This window comes from Octodon degus, unplaced genomic scaffold (genome assembly GCF_000260255.1).
Source record: "Octodon degus isolate 3935 unplaced genomic scaffold, OctDeg1.0 scaffold00034, whole genome shotgun sequence".
Classification (NCBI taxonomy): domain Eukaryota; kingdom Metazoa; phylum Chordata; class Mammalia; order Rodentia; family Octodontidae; genus Octodon; species Octodon degus.
In genome coordinates, this window is record NW_004524610.1 from 14,052,293 (window position 1) to 14,075,102 (window position 22,810).

A 22,810-nucleotide genomic window follows, 5' to 3' on the forward strand; every position below is an offset into this window, starting at 1 on the left:
ATATATTCAATATACAGCAAACAAATTTAATATAATATAGATATTATTTGAACATTAACTTGAACAAACCAACTATAAAAACTTTTATGATAGAACTGGAGAAATACGAACATTCACTGAATATCTGATATTAGGGAAATAATAAGATTTTACATTTGACAGCATTGTGGCTTTTTTTTTAAAATGTGTACTCATTATACACAATAAAAAATGCATAAAGTGATATAATGTATAGGATTTACTTTCTTAAAAAATCCAACACGAAATGGCGGAGGTTAGAGTAAATATGGATTTGGGAGATGAAACAAAATTGGCCATATGTTAATAATTAGCTGGAAGATGGGTATATACTATCCCATATATTGCTAAATTATATAAAAATATATTGTTTTTATAAAAAAGAAATGTAACAATAAAAGAGGAAACAAATCCTAATCAGATTATCTTCACCTATGTGTAATCACAGATGATGTAATCATAAAATCTTTACATAAAAAAATGAGCACGAACAAAAATAAACTAAAACAAGATAAAGCAAATTTATCAGTATTAGCAAAAGAAAGAAAAAAGATATAAGGTCCATACCACAAACCTGATAACAAATGAAAAAACAGAAGATTATAACATAGCCACCCCACCCCATATCAGAATGTACTAAACATAAGGGAATTACTGGCTGTCTATACTACTGTATCTGTACCTTTGAAGATGTCTATTTAAAATAAAAGTAACTACAAGCACCCTTAAAAGGATCTATGCAGGACTCAGTTACTTATTTCCCATGTACCTTGGTTACTTTCTGACTTACCATCTTCCCACTTTAATTCTTCTACTTACAAGTGCCAAGAAAGAGAGGGGGACAAAGTCACTAAGGCTAGTTGCTTACTTGGTGGGAAACTTAAGTAGCAAAACTGAAATGTTCCCACTACTATGCTAGAAAAATCAAAACTGGTTTAACTGTAAAATGTCTCACTTAACTGAAAATCTAGTTTGCGGTCCATGCAAATTACTATGACAGCTGGTTTTTCCTTTTTTTTTTGAAACAAAGCTGGACTAGAAACTCTTGTTCAATTTGTTTTTGGATGTGGTGTTTATAGCGGATTATTATACTCTCAAATTCTAAATGCTTCCATCTGTTTTTATGGGGAATATGGCTCATGTTGATTTCAGAAAATGAAGAACTAAGAAAGAAATACCTGAACATCTTTACAATTAGTTTAGGTATACTTGAGTAGTTCTAAGAAATAACAAAACCAATGAAGTATTAATGAAAAAAAAAAAAAATTGAACTGGAAGCTGATTCAAAAGACCTCATATAACAATTTATATAATGAAGGAACAGATTATACTACAAAGCAGCTGAAAATTATTAGAACAATTTGAGATAAATGACCCAACTAAATTTAAAGAGAAATAAAACTTACAAGACTCATATCACTAATCATAATATATGGACTTAATTTGGATTCTGATTCAAACAACCACATACTATGCTGGTTGAATGATAAGAGTTTTGGGAATGGCTTCAAAGTAATACAATGGAGAAAAAATGAAATAAATTTTAAAAGATTAGTCATGGCTGATAACTGTTAAAGCTGAGTAATAGGAATATGTGTAAGAAGCTGATATATCATTGAGTTGATTTAAAATCTTCTAAATCAAACTATGTCATAAAAAAGTAAAAAGAAAAAATAAAGTTAGTATACAACAGAAACGAACTAAAAATAAATGTAAAGGTTAATGTCTAAACAATAATGAAACATTGTAGATTTACATATAGAAAATAAAATTTAAGTAATTTTAATCACCTTAGAATTTCAGCAAGTCATAAAATAAGTACCAAAGCTTAGATGTGGAGCCATCTTGGTGGTCTAGTCACTCCTGTCTCTCTCCTCAGCAAACTCCCAAAAAACATGCCAACAACTTCTTGCGCTGGGAACACACTCTCTTCCAAGACAGCCTCTTTCTGACTTCCACCTGCTCCAACCACTAAAAAGCTCTTCTCATATAAGCTGCAAAGTTCCCTTCCCCTGCTGTCTTAGATTTACTTACACAAAAAGTTTTTCAAATACAGACCACAGTCCACTGGTGAGTTGTAAAACAGGTTGTGGATTGTTGATTGGAATTTCATTATTATTAAGTGGAAAAGAAAATCTCACAGCAAGGCTAAAAATTATGAAACTTGTTTCCATTAAACACACATACATATTCACAGATACACATGTCCATACTGAATAAAAGATCAAGAAGTACTATTTTCTTACACTAGAATTTGTCCCAAAAAAGTTACAAAGGCAATCCTCAAAGCATATTCTCAAAAAGCTGCCTGCCCCAACCAGTCTTACCCTTCAGTTATTTCAAGAGCTAGTTCCTTATATGCTATAATTTACCTTCATCTGAACATCCTCACCACAGTTCATAGACATGGGGTTGTTTGTCAAAGCTATTTAATTTATTGGACAAATATGCACTTAGTACATACTATGAACCCTTTAAAATGTGAAATCTAAATATTTAGGTCAATGTAATCAATTATAATCTGCTTTCTACATAAAACATTTTATATATTCATTCAAAAATTTTCTTCGAGGGCTGGTGAGATGGCTCAGTGGTCTAAAGCACCTACTTAGAACAAGCTTAGCAAAGCACAGGCAGTGAAACCCCCCAGCCCCACAGCCCAGCCAGCCCCGCCCCCGGTGGGCTGAGCTGGCCACACACACACAAATAAATAAATAAATGAAATAAATTTTTAAAATAAAAAAAATTTTTCTTCGAAATAGTAACAAAAACTTCTCTATGTTATATAACAGTCCAGAACACAAGAAAAAGATGTATGTAGTATGCAGAGACAAGTTAACAGATTACAATAGTAAGTAAATTAATCAGAGCTATGAACCAAAAGATGAGGGCAAAAACCCTTGGAAAAAAGATAAACTGCCTGTTAATCAAAGGAAAAGATGTTAGAAAACAACAGAAGGAAAAACAAAACAAACTGAAACACTTAAGGAGAGAAAGCCAAAGACAATATGGTTCATCCACAATGTCAAAAGTAATAGAGGGAAATGTGTCAACAACTTGAAAAGGGCACCATCTCCTAGCTGGTAAAGATCAGTTCCAGTTGAGTGATGAGACCAGAAGAATGTGCCTTACACTGAAAAATAAAAATCCGCTACTTCCTAACAAATTTCCACACTGACAGTAAGAAATTACTCGGACAAACAGTGCAGAGCTCTCATCTTGCAACAGTAATCTCAACCTATGCTCAAGTCTTTTCTAGTTGACTTAGCTTTTACTTCTCGCAAATTTCATGTTCTTTACTTCAGCCCTGTTTGTAATACAACAAACTATATACAGCTTAAAAGATTTCCCTGCAGACTTCTGTGGAATGTCTACATCCAAAGGAAATGAAATCCGTATGTCCAAGAGGCACTGGCACTTTTATGTTCACCACAGTAGCACTAGTCACAATAATCAACAAACAGAAATAACCTAGTGCCCATCAAATTTTTAATTTTTTTATTTTTTAAAGAGTATAAAATAGCTTTAAAACAGAAAAATTACAAGTGATACAGAACTTCACTTAAAGTAATATGAATTTCACAGTATTTGTTGTAATGCATAATGTTGTCTTCCAACTATTGATATTATCAGATATATTCATGCAAAATTGGAAGAAAAAAGAAAAATATATAAGAAATTAAGAAAAGAAAAATGACAAACAACTGAAAACAGGAGACAAAACAAATTAAGAATTATCTGCTCCTTTCCTTTTTTTTTTTTTTTTTTCTTTTTTCTTTTTTTTGGCGGAACCAGGGATTGGACTCAGGTCCATGCACTTGCCAGGAAAGCACTTATTCCACTGAGCCATCTCCCCGGCCCCTTTCTGCTCCTTTCCATCAACCAGCAGAAATTCACAGTTGTCCAAATCACCCTGCTAACATACACAGATAAATCTCTTTTGCCCACTCCATCTCCTATAAGAGCCAAATCCCTTCTTCCCAACTCTGTAACTCTTTCTTTTTGAGTAAATTCATTCCCTTTTCCCCAATATCTGTTGTACCCTTCAGGTTCCATTTTCTGTTTCAAGTTCTCACACTAAAGAAACAATACGATGTTTGCACATGCAGATCTGATTTATTTCACTGAAGAGTATGTTCTTTAGTTGCATCTATTCATGGACAATGTCTCCAATTTATCCTGTTTTATAGCTGAATACTACTCCCCTGTGTAACGAATACCACATCATCTTTATCCATTCCTCAGCTGATGGGCATCTGGGTTGTTTCCAGAATTTAGCTATGACAAATTAGTGCCCATCAATTAATAGATCAGAAAAGACATTGTGGCTACATACATACCAAGGAATAATTACAAAACGCAAAGAAAAATTCTATCATTTGCAACAACACAGATAGAACTGGGGATCATAATGTCAAATGAAATAAGTAAGGTAGGCAAAGAAGTACCACATGGTCTTACTTATATGTGGAATATTAAAAAAAAAAAAAAAAAAAAAAAAAAACCTCATAAAATTCAGAGAAAAATGGAGGTTACCAGAGAGTGAAAAGAGTAGGTAAGGAGAGATGCACAAGCCAATGGATGCTAAGCTATAATTACATAAGGATAAGAACCTCTGGTGTGTTATTACACAATTGACTGATTACAGGCAATGATAAGGTACTACATACTATATTTCAAAAAGTTCAAAGGGAATTTGAATTTTTTCACCACAAAGAAATGATAAATTTCTGATACATTTAATATGACTTAAAAAATTACACAATACACACAAATATGAAAAATCAGATAGCACCCAACAAATACATGTGACTTTTATGTTTTGTTTGTTAAAAATTCATTTAAACTTTTAAAAATTACTGCCAAAATTGTTTTGGGCAGAAAATGACTAAGGTTAAAAATTCAGTAACAAATGCCACCAGAGAGTTCCCTCCAATACACTGGAGTTTTTCTCCCCAAAAGCTGCTATAGATATACCATGGAAACTTTATCAAATGTTTTGCAAAAATCCTACATGTTTTTCCTACAGGGACACTTTTAATCACTTTCTTCAGCGATGAATGAATGAGACAGACATCTTATAAAAATCAGGACTTGTTTCAGGGTATCTGAATTACTGAAAACAGACACAAGAAGCAACATCCCTTGCCTAGTATCATGTCTAGTGATTAGTGGACTGGGACTTGGGGCTAGAACAATCATCTACCTTCTACTCCACTCAAGAAAAAAAGAGAAAAAAAAAGAAAAAGAAAAAGAGGGAGAAAACAGTATCAGTTACCTGTTTTGTTAAAAATTCCAGTCATAAATATATAGGACAAACACTGGCAAAAGTCTGTATACTCTGCAGTACTTACCAATGACAGCCAAATCCCAATTAAATACATCTGCCACTTGAAGTTATTCAATAGGAGACACAAATTTTGACCATTCAATAAATGGTGCTTGCAACTGTTGGCCTCAACAACTCCTTGGTGACTTGTCAACATTCCAGATAGGCTCAACATTCCATTTTTAAAAGATGGGAGGAAGGGAGAAAAACAGACATTCCTGGTCACCACCTTAATCCTTAATTGCTTCCAAGGTGCCCCTTATAGTTAAAAATCAGTAAAAGTATGTAAGTAGAATCTCATTAACTTCTGTAAAATTTCTGAATGAAAATCTACCCCTAGTGACCAAATTATAACTTAATGCAATAATAGGGTACTATGGATCTGGTTTAAGTTATCTGTAGAAAGAAGAATGTGAATACAAACTCAGTTTGAAGGAGTTTACATATTCGCAGAGACAGATGGGACAGCAGCTATGACTATAGGCTCTGAAACGAGACAACTGGGTTCAAATCCCTGCTCTGTCCTTAATTGAACAATAATGAGGAAGTGACTGAAAATTGTAGTGCCTCCATTCTCTTATAGGATTCCTAGAGTAACAACACATTACTTTGAAAGAAATCTGACACACAAGCTTAAATGTCCCATGGTTTCTCTTACATGAGAATTTCAAATTATAAAGACCAAAATCAAAGATAGGTAGAAGGAGAAAGGGAAATAAAGCTTTCTCAAATGAAAAGCAGATCAAAAGATGGTGAGATGGGGAAATGAATACAAGGGAAGGAGATGAAAATAGAAGATGTGTTATGTACTACTTCTACCAACTCCACACAAGGAAGGTAAACATTATGTACAGCAAATATTTTTAAAAATAAAAATTGTACCTACCAGTTACTGTGAGGACTCACTGAATAAACACATGCAGAAGTCTTATAGAACAGGGCCTTGATACTCCTTGAGTATCAAGAGATGGTAGTCAGCACCACTATTTTGTAATTCAACATATCTTTACAAAGAAATCGTATCAAATATTCTATCTAAAAGTATAAATTAAAATATAAAATAAAGTAGTGCAACATAAAAATTCTGCCTGTTAGTTACGAAAACATTTTCACTGTTAAGGGATTGTCAGCCTCAGCTACAATACCAATAATTAACATAATTAGATCTAAACTAGTTAATAATCAGTGTTTAAAGCATGTATTTTCCCCTCTACACTGCCAGACAGAACCAAGCACAGAACAAATTGCCTTGATTTTGTAGTAACTGTGTATCACTTAGTCTAGTTCTAAGTGATATTGCATAACCCTAACCCAAAAGGACAAAAGGAGAGGGGAAAAAAAAAAAACCCTGAAAACTTTAATTAAAATCTAGTACAAACAAAGGCAGGAGTGAAAGGTATCCTGAGAATATACTAAAATTACAAGATTAGTTTGAGCCTGGTACAGAAATTGTTAAAGTTTTTTGTTTTTAGCACTGAGTAAAACACTCATATCTACAATGCTGTATGTGGGCCAAACTGCCTTCAGTGAGAACAATATTCAGATACTTATTTCAAAACCATGGCTATCAAATATGTTATAAATGAACTACTCTCTATTCAATGATGAACACAAGTAATGAACATAATTACTTTAGAGACCAAGACGTACACAGAGGGGTCACTAATTTACAAATGAAATTATACGCTGTCTCAAACAATATAGGTGAGGTGTGCAGGAAGTCAAGGAGTACACAGGAAATATATGCAAGTGGAGGGCCATGTGCTAGGAACAGCCGAAGCCAAAGCCATGTCAGGGAGTATGCAGGAAATACACGAAAGTGGAGGGCCATGTGCTGGGAACAGCCGAAGCCAAAGCCATGTCAGGGAGTATGCAGGAAATACACGTAAGTGGAGGGCCATGTGCTGGGAACAGCTGGAGCCAAAGGCACACAGAATGTACTGTGCACTTTTCAACCTTTATTTGAAATTTTCTGTTAAAAGTTTCAAAAAGATAAACATTTTCTAACCTGACAAGGTAGAAAACAAAACGTGTCAGAGATAATTAGGTACAATAAAAATAGGGAACTGGAAAAAGTCAACTTAACAAAAGATCCTCAGAAGAGCCACACTGTCCTCCATTGCTGTCCTGCACACTGCACACAGGAAGCAGCACAAGTTGCAAATCTGCCCATGCTCTAGGTCCCATCCTGAATCTCACAGCACTGAGGACAGAAGTGGGCCAGAGCCAGTTAGGTCCACACTGCATCTGCCCTACATGTGTGGCCTCAGCAAGGCCCTTTATGGCCAAGGGGCAAACATCCAGAGTGCCTTCCACACACAGTGCCTCCATCTTCCAGTTTCCAGGAGGCCCTGGGAGAAGGAAGAAGGGCTTTCGCATTCCCATATGGCATAATCTAAAGCAGACAATCTTGGCATTAAGAATATTAAGACCGGGCTGGAGGGATGGCTCAGTGGTCTAAAGCACCTACTTTAAACAAGCTTAGCAAAGCAAACGGACCACGGTTCAATCCCCCAGCACCACATGCCAGCCAGCCCTGCCCCCTGGTGGGCTGAGCTGGCCACACATGCATACACACACACACACACACACACACACACACACACACACACAAATAAATAAAAAAAAAAAAATAAGAAAAAAAGAATATTAAGACCTAGATTTTACTGATGCTGATTTTAATTGCCAAGACCCAAAAATAGTTCTGGTCACAAGTATACAAAATCTTGATTTGTCGTAGGCCACACACAAGTCATTATCTGACACTCCAAACTTTCTTACAAACAATTTGTACCCACTTTATTAAGTCTTTCTTCTCCTTAAGAGAAGTGGGTTAAAAGGAAACTTCAAGGAAGTTGTTCACTTAAAAACTTATGAGAGTCTAGAAACAAACCACTGAAGGAAAAAAAAGCAAGATTATCATGGACTCCAAAAACCAAGCTATTGTCTATTGCCACATTTGCTTTCAAATACTGTACTTGGGAAAGCATTTGGCACTATTTTCCAATAATTCCGTATGATTTCCACTTCCTTGTTTTTCATTAGTATTTCAAAATGTTGACACACTCACTGAACTATTTTTGGAAAACCTAGTTCTGTCTACCTTCAGGGATTAAGATAGAAAAAAGTTGTAAGACACCCCCTTAGCTATAGAACTTGGCAACCTGCCTGACTTCTCCAAGAAAACTTCAGCTGGCTGCTCCATCAGCAGAAGAGCACCGTGTAGAAGCTGCGCCTCCACACAAGGAGAATGGCCACACCTGAAACCAGCCACAGGCCTAAATTGCTGACCAACTGAGTACATTCAACCTGTTCCTGACTTGTTTACCTCTCAGACCTGTGGTACAAAATTATTTTAAATAATGGTAAAATGTTCTCAAGATTTCTGCTAAAACAAAAAGGTTTTAGCTTCATAAAATAAAAACAGTAAAAGATATAAGAAAACAGGGTCAGAGAGATAGTCGGGCCAGGGAGCTATCTCAGAGGCTTAAGTGCCCACCTGGCAAGTTCAAGGTCCCGAGTCTGATATCCAATATGAAAAAAAAAAAGAAAGAAAGAAAACATAAGGCCATGCCAGTTACCATATACTCATAGTTTTATACTATAATCCAGAAGGAAAATATTGTATAGAAGCACTATGGCTAAAGAAATATTTTCAACATACCCAATATTTTTCAATCTTTAGTCACTGATAGACTTTTTCCGGGCCAAATGCAATCACTGTATTAATTATCTAATTATTATACTTAAGTCAACTTAACTGTGAACCAGGCAAAGTAGTACAAGCTTATAATCCCAGCACTCAGGAGGCTGAGGTAGGAGGATCACTGCAAGTTCAAAGCCAGCCTGAATTACCCATCAAGACCCTGTCTGAAAAAAGAAAAAATAAAAAAACTCATGAGTGCTGAGAGCCTTAGTTCAGTGATAGAGCACCTGGCTATTATGAGAGAGGCCCTGAGTTTACATGCCTCCTATAATCCCAATTACCTGTGAGGATAAAGCAGGAGGAGGACCAGTGCTAGACCAGCTGGAGCAAGTTAATGAGAATTTGTGCCAAAATAAAAATAAAAAGCCAGGCATAGTGGCACATGCCTATAATCCCAACACTTGGGAGGCTGAGGCAGGAGGATCTCCATGAGTTCAAGGCCAGCCTAGGCTATCTAAGTGAGCTCAAGGCCAGCCTGCACTACATATTGAGACTGTGTCTCAAAAAACCAAAAATAAGGGCCGGCCTGATAGCTCAGCAGACTAAAGCACCTGCTTAGGCAGAGTGCAACGGCCAGGGTTCGATCCCTGGCTTACGGTGATAGCCCTATCCCTAGAGCGTGCTGAGGTGGCAACTGAGACTGGGCGTGATGGTGTGTGTCTACAATCCTAGCACTTGGGAGGCTGAAAACAAGAGAATCACTATGAATCCAATCTACATACTGAGACCCTATAGACTGTCCTAAATACAGAAAAATAAATAAATAATGCATAAAAAGAGCTGGGCATGCAGCTCAGTGTGAAGGCCTAGATCAAATCCCTAGAATTGCTAGGGGATAAACTTTAGCCTTAGGCTAAGTAATATCAATGAAATCATTGTTCTGAGTTACTTTTATATTTTTCTCATGTACACTGACATACATACTTGAGGAATAAAAGATTCCACTCTATAATGCCTCAAACACCTAAAATATCACCACATTACAGGGCAAGTGTCAAAATGTTGCTTGCAACACTACCATTAACAAATAGAGCATTTGAATTTATAAATCTCCATAACCCACTGAGCAATTTAATCAACATTAATTGCTGGGGACATAGCTCAGTAGACTAAGTGCTTGCCTGGCAAGCACCAGGTCCTGAGTTCAATCCCCAGTACTACCACAAGAAAAAAGAATCATCAACACTAATCACATGCACTCACAGCTCTGAGATCTTCCTGGGGCTTCCTAAAACCACACAGCCACTGTGAGCCCACACCTTCTTCAGAGCACCCTTTTTGTTTCAATATCCCCAAAACCCATACATAAATATCTCCAACATTTGTACCTTCATATTAGTGCAAATTTCCACTCCTTATTTACACCTTACCTCGCAACGAAATCATAATATTTAACAGAACCCCCATGAGTTAAAGGGTTACCCTAATGCCCAAATCACATTCAAAGAAAATCAAATTCATGTGCAACTACCATGCATCAGCTTAAAAAGAGACAAACCATGAGACTCAGTAAACTCTAAAATAAGGCTGCCATTTCTGACAGGCAATGTTCACCAAATCTGTTTTTATTGTGCATTTTTAAATCTAGCACAACTATACAATATGTGTAACCAATCCTTGAAACATCACAGGAAAAATGTACAATACATTTTTGGTGACATCAATTATCCTCTCCCATCTACCTAAATGTTGACTCAAACACCTGATTTTTCTGCCTGTTTTTATAAGTCAGCAAGAGTAAGGGAAAAGTCCAATTTCATTCCTGCCACAATTCTTCCCAAATGTAAGCACCACTGTAATCTTGTAAATTTTATTTTTAATCAATTTTAAACCCCTAAATCCAGTGGATTGAACATGAGTTAATTTCTGTTCCCTCCCAAAACCACACTAAAATGACAGTGGAGAAAAAGAAATTTAGTACAAATCCACAAAAAAAAAAAAAAAAGAATAGTTCTTTCTTTAAAAAATAAACAAACAAAAAAAAAAAAAAAAAAAGGCAGAGGGCAGGCCAGCAAATGAGATACGCCAACAGAATTTTAGAAGATGGAAAGCAGATGTAGAAAATGACTGACTTAGCAGAGCAGAGGAAGCTGAAACCTGAGTTCTTGTTTGGGTAAGAAGGAGCCTGTAAAAAACAAGATGATGGCTAGAGAAGCCCTGGAAGCATTGGGAATTGTAGGTTCCAGGTACCTGAGGCTGGAGTAAGAGACAGAGCTGAAAATAGCTTTCAAAGGGCCACAAAAGAGTCCTTCACAATTGACAGGGAAACTAATCACTACCCTACAATTTTATACACTGCCAAACTATAAAAATAATCGGACTGGGAGCAGCAAGTAATCATAAGAGTGGAAAAAAGACATTTTTAACACAAGCAACAGCATAGGAAACTGACCTCCCACAGATACTTCCTTCATGACTACTGCAAGTGCTTATATGATATAAGAGAGAGGGACATGGGCCCAGGAAAGGTGGGATCCAGCAAGAAAGTTAAAGGGGATTCCCGCTACACAGCAGTTCCAGAAATAAAACCAGCCCAGAATGAAGGAAGATCCGGGAAAAAGTATGGCACTGAGAGGCTGCCTCCTACCTGAGCCTAATGGCAGGAATTTTATAGTTCCTGTACTGTTTAGAGCTGAATTAAAGATGGACACAAAGAAAACCAAACAAAGAAGGGGAAAAAGTAAGACAATAATCTTTAGGACAGACTAGCAAGTTGTAAAAGAAAGTATATGCCACCAAAACTAAGCTTTCACACATGCTACTAGAGAATGGAACAAGAGCGTTGCTATATGCAGGAAAGACAGCAGGTAAGCATAAACCCCAACTAAGGTATAAAATCACTGGGCTTCTTATTTGCAATGCATAAAGCGAACAAACAGGAGTAAGCAGACTTCAGCAAGAAGGCAAAAGAGTCTTTTCCAGTGCCCATCCTGAAACACAGATTTAATGACCATTCACACACAAAATACCTTCACAAGGGCCAAGGAAACAGCGATGCTATTAAGTGTCTGTGAAACACTGTTTTTCATACTGCTAGTATGTCTTCTTTTCTTAGAAAATAAGCTTTCTATAAATGCTAAAACATACAAATATTTTTCATTTTTAAACATCAAAAAACAAAAAAATCATGTCAAGAGAATAAACATACCAGAAAATAAAATCAGAAGTACTGAAAGCAGCTGTCTCTGGGGAACAGAAATCTGTCTTGAAAAGAGGGCACTGGACTGCTGCTGCTCCTCACATTCCTAAAGTATTACCTGACTTTCTGAATCATATGCAAGTACTCTCAGGAATGTCATCTGCACAGTAAATTAGATTGCAAAAAGTATCAAACCACATGAAACAACACGGTAGAGTTGGTCAATACAGTTTATTCTGAAGTGTTTCATATTCTACCACATTTTTTTTGTTTAGTTTTTTTGAGACAGGATCTTACAGTGTATTCAGGCTGACCTTGAACACACCATGTAGCTCTGCTGGCACTCAAATTACAACAATCCTCCTGTGTTAGCCTCCCAAGTACTGGGATTACACGCATGCTCTATCACATCTGGCATATTCTTCTAATACTGAAAAATAAGACAGAAAACATTTTTCATGCAAGATGAATGGAGTACTCCATTCCACCATGACCCAAGAAACACACAACCAGTTGGGGTATATACAGCACTCCAGGTTCAATGCCCAGCAAATAGTCACATTCAGAACTTCTAAAAGTAGTACAAGTCTGTTTCAAAATTATACTTAGACAAGAGAAAGCAGGATACAGAAAACTAGACAGAAGAGCAAGTCTGTCTTCTAGAGTTAGTGTAGATGCCGACAAATTTCAAAGAAAATGCAACTTCTAGGTAACAGCATCAAATAATTAACATAACCAACCCCAGCAGACAATAATATTAGCCACAAACACTTTTAACAACTCAATTTTTGAGAGTCAATTTTCATCTGTAAAATGAACTGTATGCCGAGGAGCTACTACAAAAAAAGACTGAGGCCAGTAATATGTGTCAGTTATAGTACTGGGCTTGTAGTCTGTACTCCAAGAATTTCCATTCTTTTCTGACAAACTTACTGATTATCAGTGTTTCTGGTCTTACTGGATTACTTACAATGGAATCTAGAACAAAACCAATCATGAGCATAAAATGTTTACCCAGGACAGCTTAGGCAAACCAGCTACTGGGATGGCACCAGAAGCTTAGCGACTGAAGGCAAATCAAGATGGATCAAGCAGGAGGCTGTGTCTATGGAGTAATCTTAAGAGTAAGGAAAGGCAAAAAAAGAAAGTTAGATGCAATTATCAATATAAAGAAAATAAGAGAGGAATATGTAACTGAACTATAGGATTAAACCACCAAAATTCAGAATGTGAGAAACCATGTGAAACTACTATTTCAACAAATAAATGGCAAGGAAAAATAAGAAAAAGGAGCAACTAAACCTTGCTAGTCTGAAAAAAATTAATGAATTAGAATGGACAGACTTAACTGGATCTTGATTCAAGCAATTTTTTTCAAAAGTTGACTTGAGACATGAAAGAACTGAATAATGACTTTGGATATTTCATGCTTTTAAAGAATTCTCAGTTTGGCCGGGGAGATGGCTCAGTATAATACGTGCTTCCCTGGCAAGCACAAGGGCCTGAGTTCAATCCCCGGTTCTGCCAAAAAAAAAAAAAAAGAATTCTCAGTTTGATGATAGCATCCCAATCATGTTTAGAGAACAGTTCTTATCTTCTGGAGACTATAATTTTCTTTATGGAAAACCATGAAGAAAGAACACTGAAAGGGTTTTCAAAACAATACATAAGAGAAGCAGGACTTGTGAACTGTGGTCACCTTCATCCTTGGCAGGTATCTAGACTAGGCAAAATTACCAAAACAAAGCAACCAGATAATTACTGTGTCCACTGGCTCATACTGCTGGTCAAGAAATTATCAGAAGAAGGGTGTGAAGCACATGACTACCCAGCATTTTGGGAGGCTGAGGCAGGGAAGATCATGCATTCCAGCCAAGCCTGGACAACCTGGCAACCTGATGACACCCTGTCTCCAAATGAAAGGGGTGGGGGTTTCAAAATGTAGTTCAGTGTGAAGGCCCTGGGTTCAATCCGCAGTACCTCAAAGAAAAAGTTATCAGTCTCTTGCTTTATGGACATTTTCACAATGTACACACATTCTTTGGTTTACCTTCCTTCTGTCAGTCACATATGCTGTTCCTTCCCCAAGTTTAATAGGTAAATCCACACCACTTGCCCATGAGCTCCCACTTTTCCTGGCTTCCATAGAACACTGTCCCCAATTCCAATTTCTAAAATCCCAAATAAACTTCTACGCACTGGGTTGACAGATTTAATAGACAATAAAACATTAAATAAAATACATACTTTTAAAAGGCCAAATAACGAATGGAGACATTAGATTTCAGAAAACTGAGTAAAAGGTCTAGAACAAACTCACAAAACCACACTGTCCACATGCTAACTCAAGGCCCATGTATGCTATGTGCTGAGCATTTATTAACAGGCTCCACTATACTGTTGTGACCCCAAAGGCATCCTTCCCAATGGAAGAGGCAGGAAATGCCTGTGTTCAAAAGGTGGAGAAATCCCACTATCAGAAGCATTCACTTTAGGTAAGGTGACCTAGGCCTTTTTGCATCTTTCTGTTGATATTTTAGTAAAAGAGGCACAAAGTCAACAATCTAAAACAGTTATCTAATGCAAGTGAATGAAGTGCTTTAGAAGAGGTAAGATGAAAGGAAGTAAGAGGAACCAAGACAATATAGAAAAGAATTCCCAGTGCAAAATGACATGGGAATTACCACACCACTTGAGGGCACTTCCAATAGAGAAGAACTCAATTTTTTTAGCCAGTAACATTTATGTGAAACCTCCTAGCACCAGGAATTGAACTCAGGACCTTGCCCTTTCCAGGTGCTGAGCTACATCCCTGACCCAAACCTCCTGGCTTCTTAATGTTGGCAGTTAATTTAAAGTTAAAATGCTATATTGGGGGAAAATAGGCTCACAGGTAGAGTAAACTTACAAAGCTCACATTTTAATGTCACATGCGGCTTAAATACTATCAATAAAAATTCCATATGTCATCAAGCTTAACACAGTTATATATAAAGAAACTTAGGAGGCTGAGGCAAGAGGATCACAGGGAGCTCAAAGCCAGCCTGGGCTACAAGGTCAGGCTGAACTACATAGTGAAACCCTGCCTCCACAAAAAAAAAAAAAAAAAGAAAGAAAGAAACTTACACTAAAATATGCACATATGTCACACTCAAAATCAGCTTCCTCCACCAACATAACAAAAACGACATTTTCCCTATGTTATTAAAACTAGCTCCCAACAGTCTGCTATATACTGTAATCTCTCTTGCACATTACCATAAAAGGTGGAAGGAATTTGTCAGGTCAGAGTTTTCTGAAAGTTCAGAGATTTTAAAGTTAGTGTACTGAAACAGTTAAACAGTTTCAACTTCTGTTCACCACAGGAAGTCCAAGTCCTGGATGGAAGATTGTACTTCCACTCAGATAACCATTCCGAACCCCTGCCTAGAACCTGCTTACCACACATTCACAGAACACCCACTAGGGCTCCTCTTCACCTGGTAATTTTCACAGATGCAGGCACTATGTGAAGTACTGTATAAGCATGAGCTCAATGACTCCTCATATGGCTCTATGAGCCAGGGATGGCTTTTAACCCCATGTTAAAGGAAAGGGAGTTTGGGGAAATACTTTGTCCCAAGTCACTAGCCTCATTAGCAGCCTAACTAGGACCAAACAATACAGACTTGTTACTGATCTGCTTTAATCAACCTTTCCATCAAAAAAAAAAAAAAAAGAGGAAATAAAAGTACATTCATTAAGCTCATAGGTAAAAATATGAGAGGCCAAGATTATAATAGAATTCACTTTAACATTGGCATCTGGGTAAAAGGGGTCAACTAAAGAGTTACACTGCATGGAAGTAAGTCCAATCAGGATAGGGAGAAAAGGAGGGACCAATCATCAAAAAGCAACAGGGCAGCAGGAAAAATGAAAGAATACCTCTGAAGATCTACATTTCCAAACCTTACACCAAGAACTGAACAAGAGAAGCGGTGTCAACTTTTTTGTTTCCCAAAGTTACCTCATATCTGCAGCCTTATCTCCCAAACTCTCATTTACTTACCTGCACACGAAACACATCCTGACTTATGTCCTAGGTAGCTTAGGAACCCCTGAGCCCCAACAAATCCCACTTTCCACCTTAGTCAGAAGCCTGAATTATGGATCTCCAGACCACTGCTGGCCCCTGTGTTGTTTGTTTTTGGTTTTTTGCTACAGGGTGTCACTACGCAGCTCAGACTCACAGTGATCCTCCTGTTTTCAACCTCCCCAGCACTGGGATTACAGGTGTGCACCACCACACCCAGTCTCAGTGGCTGGCTCAACGTGCCCTGGGGCAGGACCAGTGCAGCCTGTGGTGCCAGGGATCAAACTCCAGTTCCTGCACTTGCCTAGCAGGCACTTAGGCTGCTGAGCTATCTCACCCACCCTATCCTCTCTGTATTAATCCAAATTTGTTCTCTTTTTTTTACAACAGTAAGTAACCTCAACCAAAAAAACAGAAGAACTACAGAATATGGCAGAATATATATTACATTTTAATGTTATGCTTTTCAGCATGTGAATATGTACAGATATTGTAGAATATAAGAAGCTAAAAATATGAGTGTACATTATGACAATGTACATCTATATACCTAGCACTGGAGAGGATGAGGCAGGAAAATCTTGAATTTAAGGCCTGTACAATTAAAGACAGTGCCTGTCTTTTTAAAAAAGTAAACTCAGCACTCTTTGTTATAATGGTGATAGATCCACCTCTAAAGCTCACTGAGTCTGGAAATTTAATTCAGGCTTGGAAAAGACTACGAAGCAGTCAATAATCAGACCCATAGGACAAGCCTTCTAAACCACAATTATCTAAGAAAAGGGCAACTAAAAGGTAGCATAAGTATTTTTAAGTACTTAAAAAGTTCTTTCACAAATGTTGATGAAGTGATAGAACAAAGCAAGAACAAGCTTACAAATCAGAACATGAAAAACTGAGGTTACATGTCATGAACTTCCCTACCTGCCCTAGGCAGTAAAATCCAAAAGAACCATTTCTGGACCCTATCCACACCTTCTGGTTCTTAACCTGGAAAGAATCGAACCATCCCTGTGACGCTGGCCTTAGTTACCACACAAAATTTTCTCTTCGCTATCTGAAGTAAAGCTTTTGGTTCACAGAAAAATAGTTCTTATTCTCCAACTGATCTCATATGGTTCAAATACACTAAGGCAAGAAAATTGGCAAATGAGAGAGATCTGCATAGTAAAAGTCAATAAAGTAACTAAAAATGTGGAATCAGCTCAGCTAGGCATGAAAGGATTGCTGAGGCAGGATGCCAAAATAGGACTGCTACAAGTCTAAGGCCAGACTAGGCTACATAATGAATTTAAGGCCAGGCTGCACTATAAAACAAGACAGGTTTTCAAAAAACAAACTGTGGGCCAGTCAGATAGCTCAACGGATTAAAGTGCCTGCTTATGCAGATGCAGGGGCCAGGGGTTCAATTCCTGGACTGCCATACCAGCCCTGCTCCTGGGGCATGCTAAAACTGCAATTGAGACTGGGCATGGTGGCGCATGCCTGTCTTGCCAGCGCTTGGGAGGCTGAAAACAGGAGGATCACTACAAGTCCAATCTATATAGTAAGACCCTGTAGACCCCATACTAAATACATTTTTTAAAAAATCAGCTTAATTTCAATTTTTGGTGGGGAGAAGGCAGTAGTATGAAGACACTTCTAGACCACATGACTTCTTCAATACAGGGATCAGATATACTACTTTAAAACAGAAAATTGAGATAACCTCTGATACTCTCATTAAGATATATATTATCCCCAAAACAATGTAAATAATATATAGGTTATCTACCCTTCTAGCCCAAAAAACCATACATCTAAAACACCTCACCTACAGAACAAGAGAACAATTGCTAGTAGTCAAAATAAACTAAACCCTCTATATTCTCTACATGACATTTCTACATGAACTATAATCAGTTCCTACAAAGCTCCAACTTGCTGGGCATAGTAACACATGCCTGTAATCCCAGCACTGAGGAGGCAGAGGGAAGAGCACTGCTCAGAGTTGGAGGCCAGTCTAAGCTACATAGTGGACTCAAGGCCAGCCTGAACTACAAAGCAAGGCCTGTCTCAAAAAAAAAGCAAAAAAGAAAAAGAAACAAAACTCCAACTTGCAAAAGAACCTTTACTAAAAGTACCTCAATATATTAAGGTTCATCTTGACTGCATATATTGCAGGTTAATAATAAGCTTCTCTTCTGGAGGGTTAACAACCTAAGTTAACCCATCAAAACTGGAGAAAAGGAAGGGCTGCAAGTCTATAATATTAGTGGGTTATCCTCAGCCACTAATTAGTGGTCAGCCAACATTTTGGCCCTAGCCTTTCAAGGTCAGCGAAGACTCAGGACATAGGAGATCCTGTACTGTAACATCACGTAACTCAGTTGTGCTACAAATTTTCTGATCAAGATTACTGAGCCACAGAGGAATGTGATCGATGATGTATAGTGAGCCTGCGGAGAGTCACGTGGAGAGAACAAACATTCTCTCAGGCTTTCACAGAGAGCAAAGTGGTCAAGCAATGGCCATGACTCATCCACACAGCTGACACTGACAAAGAATCTACAAAGGGCGGTACAGAGCTACAGGATAAATCCTGAGGGTACTTGACTGACCTTATCAGATACAAAAGTTACATTCCTTGGTATATAGGTCTTGCTTTATCTTGGTCTTAACCATCCAGCAGAAAAGTATAAAAACGAGGTATATAAAGTAAAGCCACATTAATACGATGAGCTGTAAAAGGCTCAAGTCAATAACCTCTGAGGATAACCCACTAATATTATATACTGCTAGACAGTGTTGGATTGTTTAGCTGAATTCAAACACCTATCGCATTTAGATGCCAACAGAATACCCACCTCTGAAAGGACTAGACAAAAAAAAAGGGGATACCAAGGAAAGACCAATTTGTATTTATATATACAAAATAGGACAGATATACAGCTACTTTCGCTTAATTCAATGAGAAGAGGTGTACTAATAGTGTTTGGACAGGATATCCTGTCTGCTTCTTGTACTATGGATAACCACTAACAATGTACAGGGCCGAGGAGATGGCTCAGTGGAGTAAGTGCTTCCCTGGCAAGCGCAAGGGCCTGAGTTCAATCCCCGGTTCCACAGAAAAAAAAGAAAAGAAAAGAAGATAACAATGTATAATGTATATATTATCAAAACTGTCTCATTAATCAGCTTTGAAACTGTCTCATTCATATTTGTTTCTCAATAAAATTAAAAAAATAAATTTTAAAAAAGGGTCATCTTGGAAAGATTCCAAATATAAAGGTTCAATGAATCAATTCTTCAAATATTTATTAAGTTCAAATAACAGGCAGATGCCCCACTTAGTAAATACCTACATATGTAATAGTTCTATCACAGGAGACAACAGATGCATGCACACTGTATAGGAAACCATGCCAAAAAAAGATTAGTTATAACCCCTCATCAACCTAGATGATATTAATGATTTCTTTCCTTTCTGGCACTCACTCACAACTTCTAAATACCTATACTATGACAGCTAACTTGAAGACTGCTCCCCTATATTTAATAACAGCAGGCACTGACTCCATTTTAGACTTTCATCTAGGTTGCTGCCCAGACAGAGGAATGATAGAAATCTTATGAATATCAAGTTGCTGCTTTGTACCAAAATGTGGCATTCCCAAAGGATGCTCTGTCTAGAATCTGTGAGGGAATCATACACAAATGTTCTATTTACTCACGTCTTCGAAAACGGCTGGGAATGTCTGTGTCTGAGGGGTGGGGAAAGAGGATAAAAGTGGATTTGCTGACTCCCAACAGTTCAGTCCTGAGAGTCCAAGATTCTATAAAAGAGCAGTAAATTAGGGTTTGGCAAGTATTTGCTGACTGCTCAAGCCAGCAAAAACATTTACTTGGGGCCTTTAAATCTGTAAGGGTACCCAGTGGTTAGGTACAGTAATTTTGAATCTGGGAGGAAAAAAAAAGTCCCTGGACATTTCTCTAAATGCAGACTGGGTGGAGGAGGTAAGCACATTTTCTTTGTTTTCTCCAAGTAAACATCAGGGACTTCAGAAATACAAAATGTGATTCTCCATGGTATCAATCCCTATAAACTGTACACTACCTTATAAAAAAAAAAAAAAAAAAAAAAACGAGAAATTTATACTTTGGAAAGTTCACTCCCAGCTTCTCACCAGATTAGTTCAAAAAAGGAAAAAAAAAAAAAAAAAGACCATATTTTCCTGCAGAAACAGAAAATCAAACCTTCAAAAATACTTATTCTGCTATAGAAACCCCACTTTCTTAAATAAAATGGCAAAATACAACTTTTGTAGGTCACTAACCACAGTAATACAAGGGTGGTGATTCAGGGCAGAACCTGATGTTAAACATAACTATACAATATTACTAATTACAGAGTAATTTTACCAATAAATATCTTGGTGGAGGACTGCTTTGTCATCTTTGCAAGTATTTTTAGTTGAAAGCAAGTGGTTGGGTAGAACACATGGACATGGTCCTGATTTTTAAATATCTATTTTTACATTCTGGTCACTGGTTAGGTTTTTCAAACTCAATTCTTTAGAACTGGAAATTTGGAAAGGGTAAACAAGAACATTAAGTTAAAATGTAAAAGATGTAACAAGCTCACCAACTCAGATGAGCACACAGCTAATTTAGAACACCCCGGGTTATCACAGCTCTATCAACAATTCCTCAGGTATGGGCCCATCAACAATTCCTCAGGTATGTGCAGATGAGCAAACTGCACTAACACTAGGTCTCCAAATACACCAAGACCCCTTAATTTTTGGTAGATCTGCCTTTAGATTCCTCTCCTGAATATGTGACTTTGCTTCTAAGTGGACTTACTTTAAAATATGTATGTGTAAATTGCTACAAGCACTCCCTAGCCTTTTAAATTTTTATACAAAATCGCAAATATTTTACCAAAATTCTAGTGAAATGATTAGTGCTAAGTAAATTTTTGGTCACTTTTAATCTTTTTCAACAAACCTCATCCAATTTAGATCTCAGGAGTCTGAGGGCTCAATTCACCCACACATTTTCTTGCACATAGAGCTCTTACTACCATACTACTAGAGATAAGTTATAACTGGGTCTTTTCTTTAAGGAGGAACGTTTCAGAAGGAAAAAAATCATGCTCTATTATTTTTAACGAGCAGCCTCTTGTTTTCAGCAATCAGCCTGCACCCAAGCCCACTACTGACCTCTGTGGGAATTCTGCGCAAGAAGTGAGTGAGGAAGATGGACAGCATTAAATTAGCCCTAAATTCACCATTATTTCAAGCCATTACAGTTCTCCAATAACTGTCTATGAATAGTAGATCTTTCAGCAGTAAATTACGGTTTGGCAAGAGAAATTTTACTAATAAGTATTGGTAAAATGGCTGGTAATATTGGTAATATTGGATGGTGTTCTCAAAATGAACTGTAAAAAAAAAAAATCACTGCAGCTCTGATAGGTGACACAGCAGAGCTCAGTTAAAGTTGTGCCAAACTTGCAACCTGACAAATGGCCTGCGCTGGCCCTTACCTCAGTCCAAGACGCATGAGATGCGAGGCTATGGGAAGCAGCCCCACCAATGGTTGAGACAACAATCTGGTGGTTTCTCTGAAAAGCGTCTGCAAACGGAAACTGCAGGATTAATGGCTGCTCTTTCCCCATTTAAACCTGTTCCAAGACTGAGCATTCTAAATCCCAGCCCCCACAGCCAAGAAATACGTTCACGTTTCCTACAGGTGCTAAACCCAACGGAAAATGACAGAACACCGACCAAAGTGTTAATTTTTAATACAGTGCTACAGATGGCAGAAAATACAGACAGGACGAATTGCGATGAAAGAAGAATAAGAATAAAAACCAGGTAACAAAGAGGGGACTGGAGAAAGTAAGAGTTAAGGAAAACTGGAAAGTCGTGTTTTTAAAAAGCATAAATGACAGAAACAAGAGGAACAAGACACTTGGCAGACACACACATGGCATTTCAGATGCAAATCCAAAAACCTGCGGAAACATGTGATTTAGGGAAAAAATAAATCCACTTCCCCTTCCTCCAACCCAAGTCTTAAAAAAAAGAGGGCAGCTTTTCTAGTGACAGGGACGTTTACCACAGGGCGACCTCAGACTGGAGGGAAGGCTGAACGCTGCGACTTCTCCCCCAAAATCTCAGGTTCTAAGCGCTTTACCAAAACAAGCTCGACCTGCAGGGGGCTGCGTCTGGGAAGAGCAGGATGCCTGCCGCCCACCGCAAGCGAGCGGGCTGTGGCGGCCACGAGGGCCCCGCTGGGGCACGCCGCGCGAAGCCCACTCTACTGCCACCGACTCCGTTATCCCCTCCTGCACGCCCCCAGAGAGGGTCCCCAGCCTGGGCCCGGCTGCGGAGCCGCCCGCGCTCGGGATCCGCGGACCCAGGCACCGACGCGCGAGCCCTCGGCGGCGCGCACACGGGGACGGCGGGCGCGCGTGGGGCTGGCGTGTCGCTGCCGCCGCGTCCCAGGAGCTTCGCCTCGGCGCCCCGACTCCGTTATCCCCTCCTGCACGCCCCCAGA

At 38.2% G+C, this 22,810-nt stretch overlaps 1 protein-coding gene across 2 annotated transcripts in view; it reads right to left on the reverse strand.

The window, feature by feature from the left end:
• The window catches only part of Epb41l2 (erythrocyte membrane protein band 4.1 like 2), a 304,724-nt gene that overhangs the window by 228,605 nt on the left and 53,309 nt on the right, over positions 1-22,810 (reverse strand). Inside the window, exon 1 of one of the 2 annotated variants that reach the window (XM_023714265.1) lies at positions 21,795-21,815. The exons of the other annotated variant lie outside the window; for it this stretch is intronic. The gene's annotated coding sequence lies outside the window, so the exon portion shown is untranslated. Of the gene's footprint in view, positions 1-21,794; positions 21,816-22,810 lie in introns of those variants that run through there. 2 annotated transcript variants of the gene reach the window in all.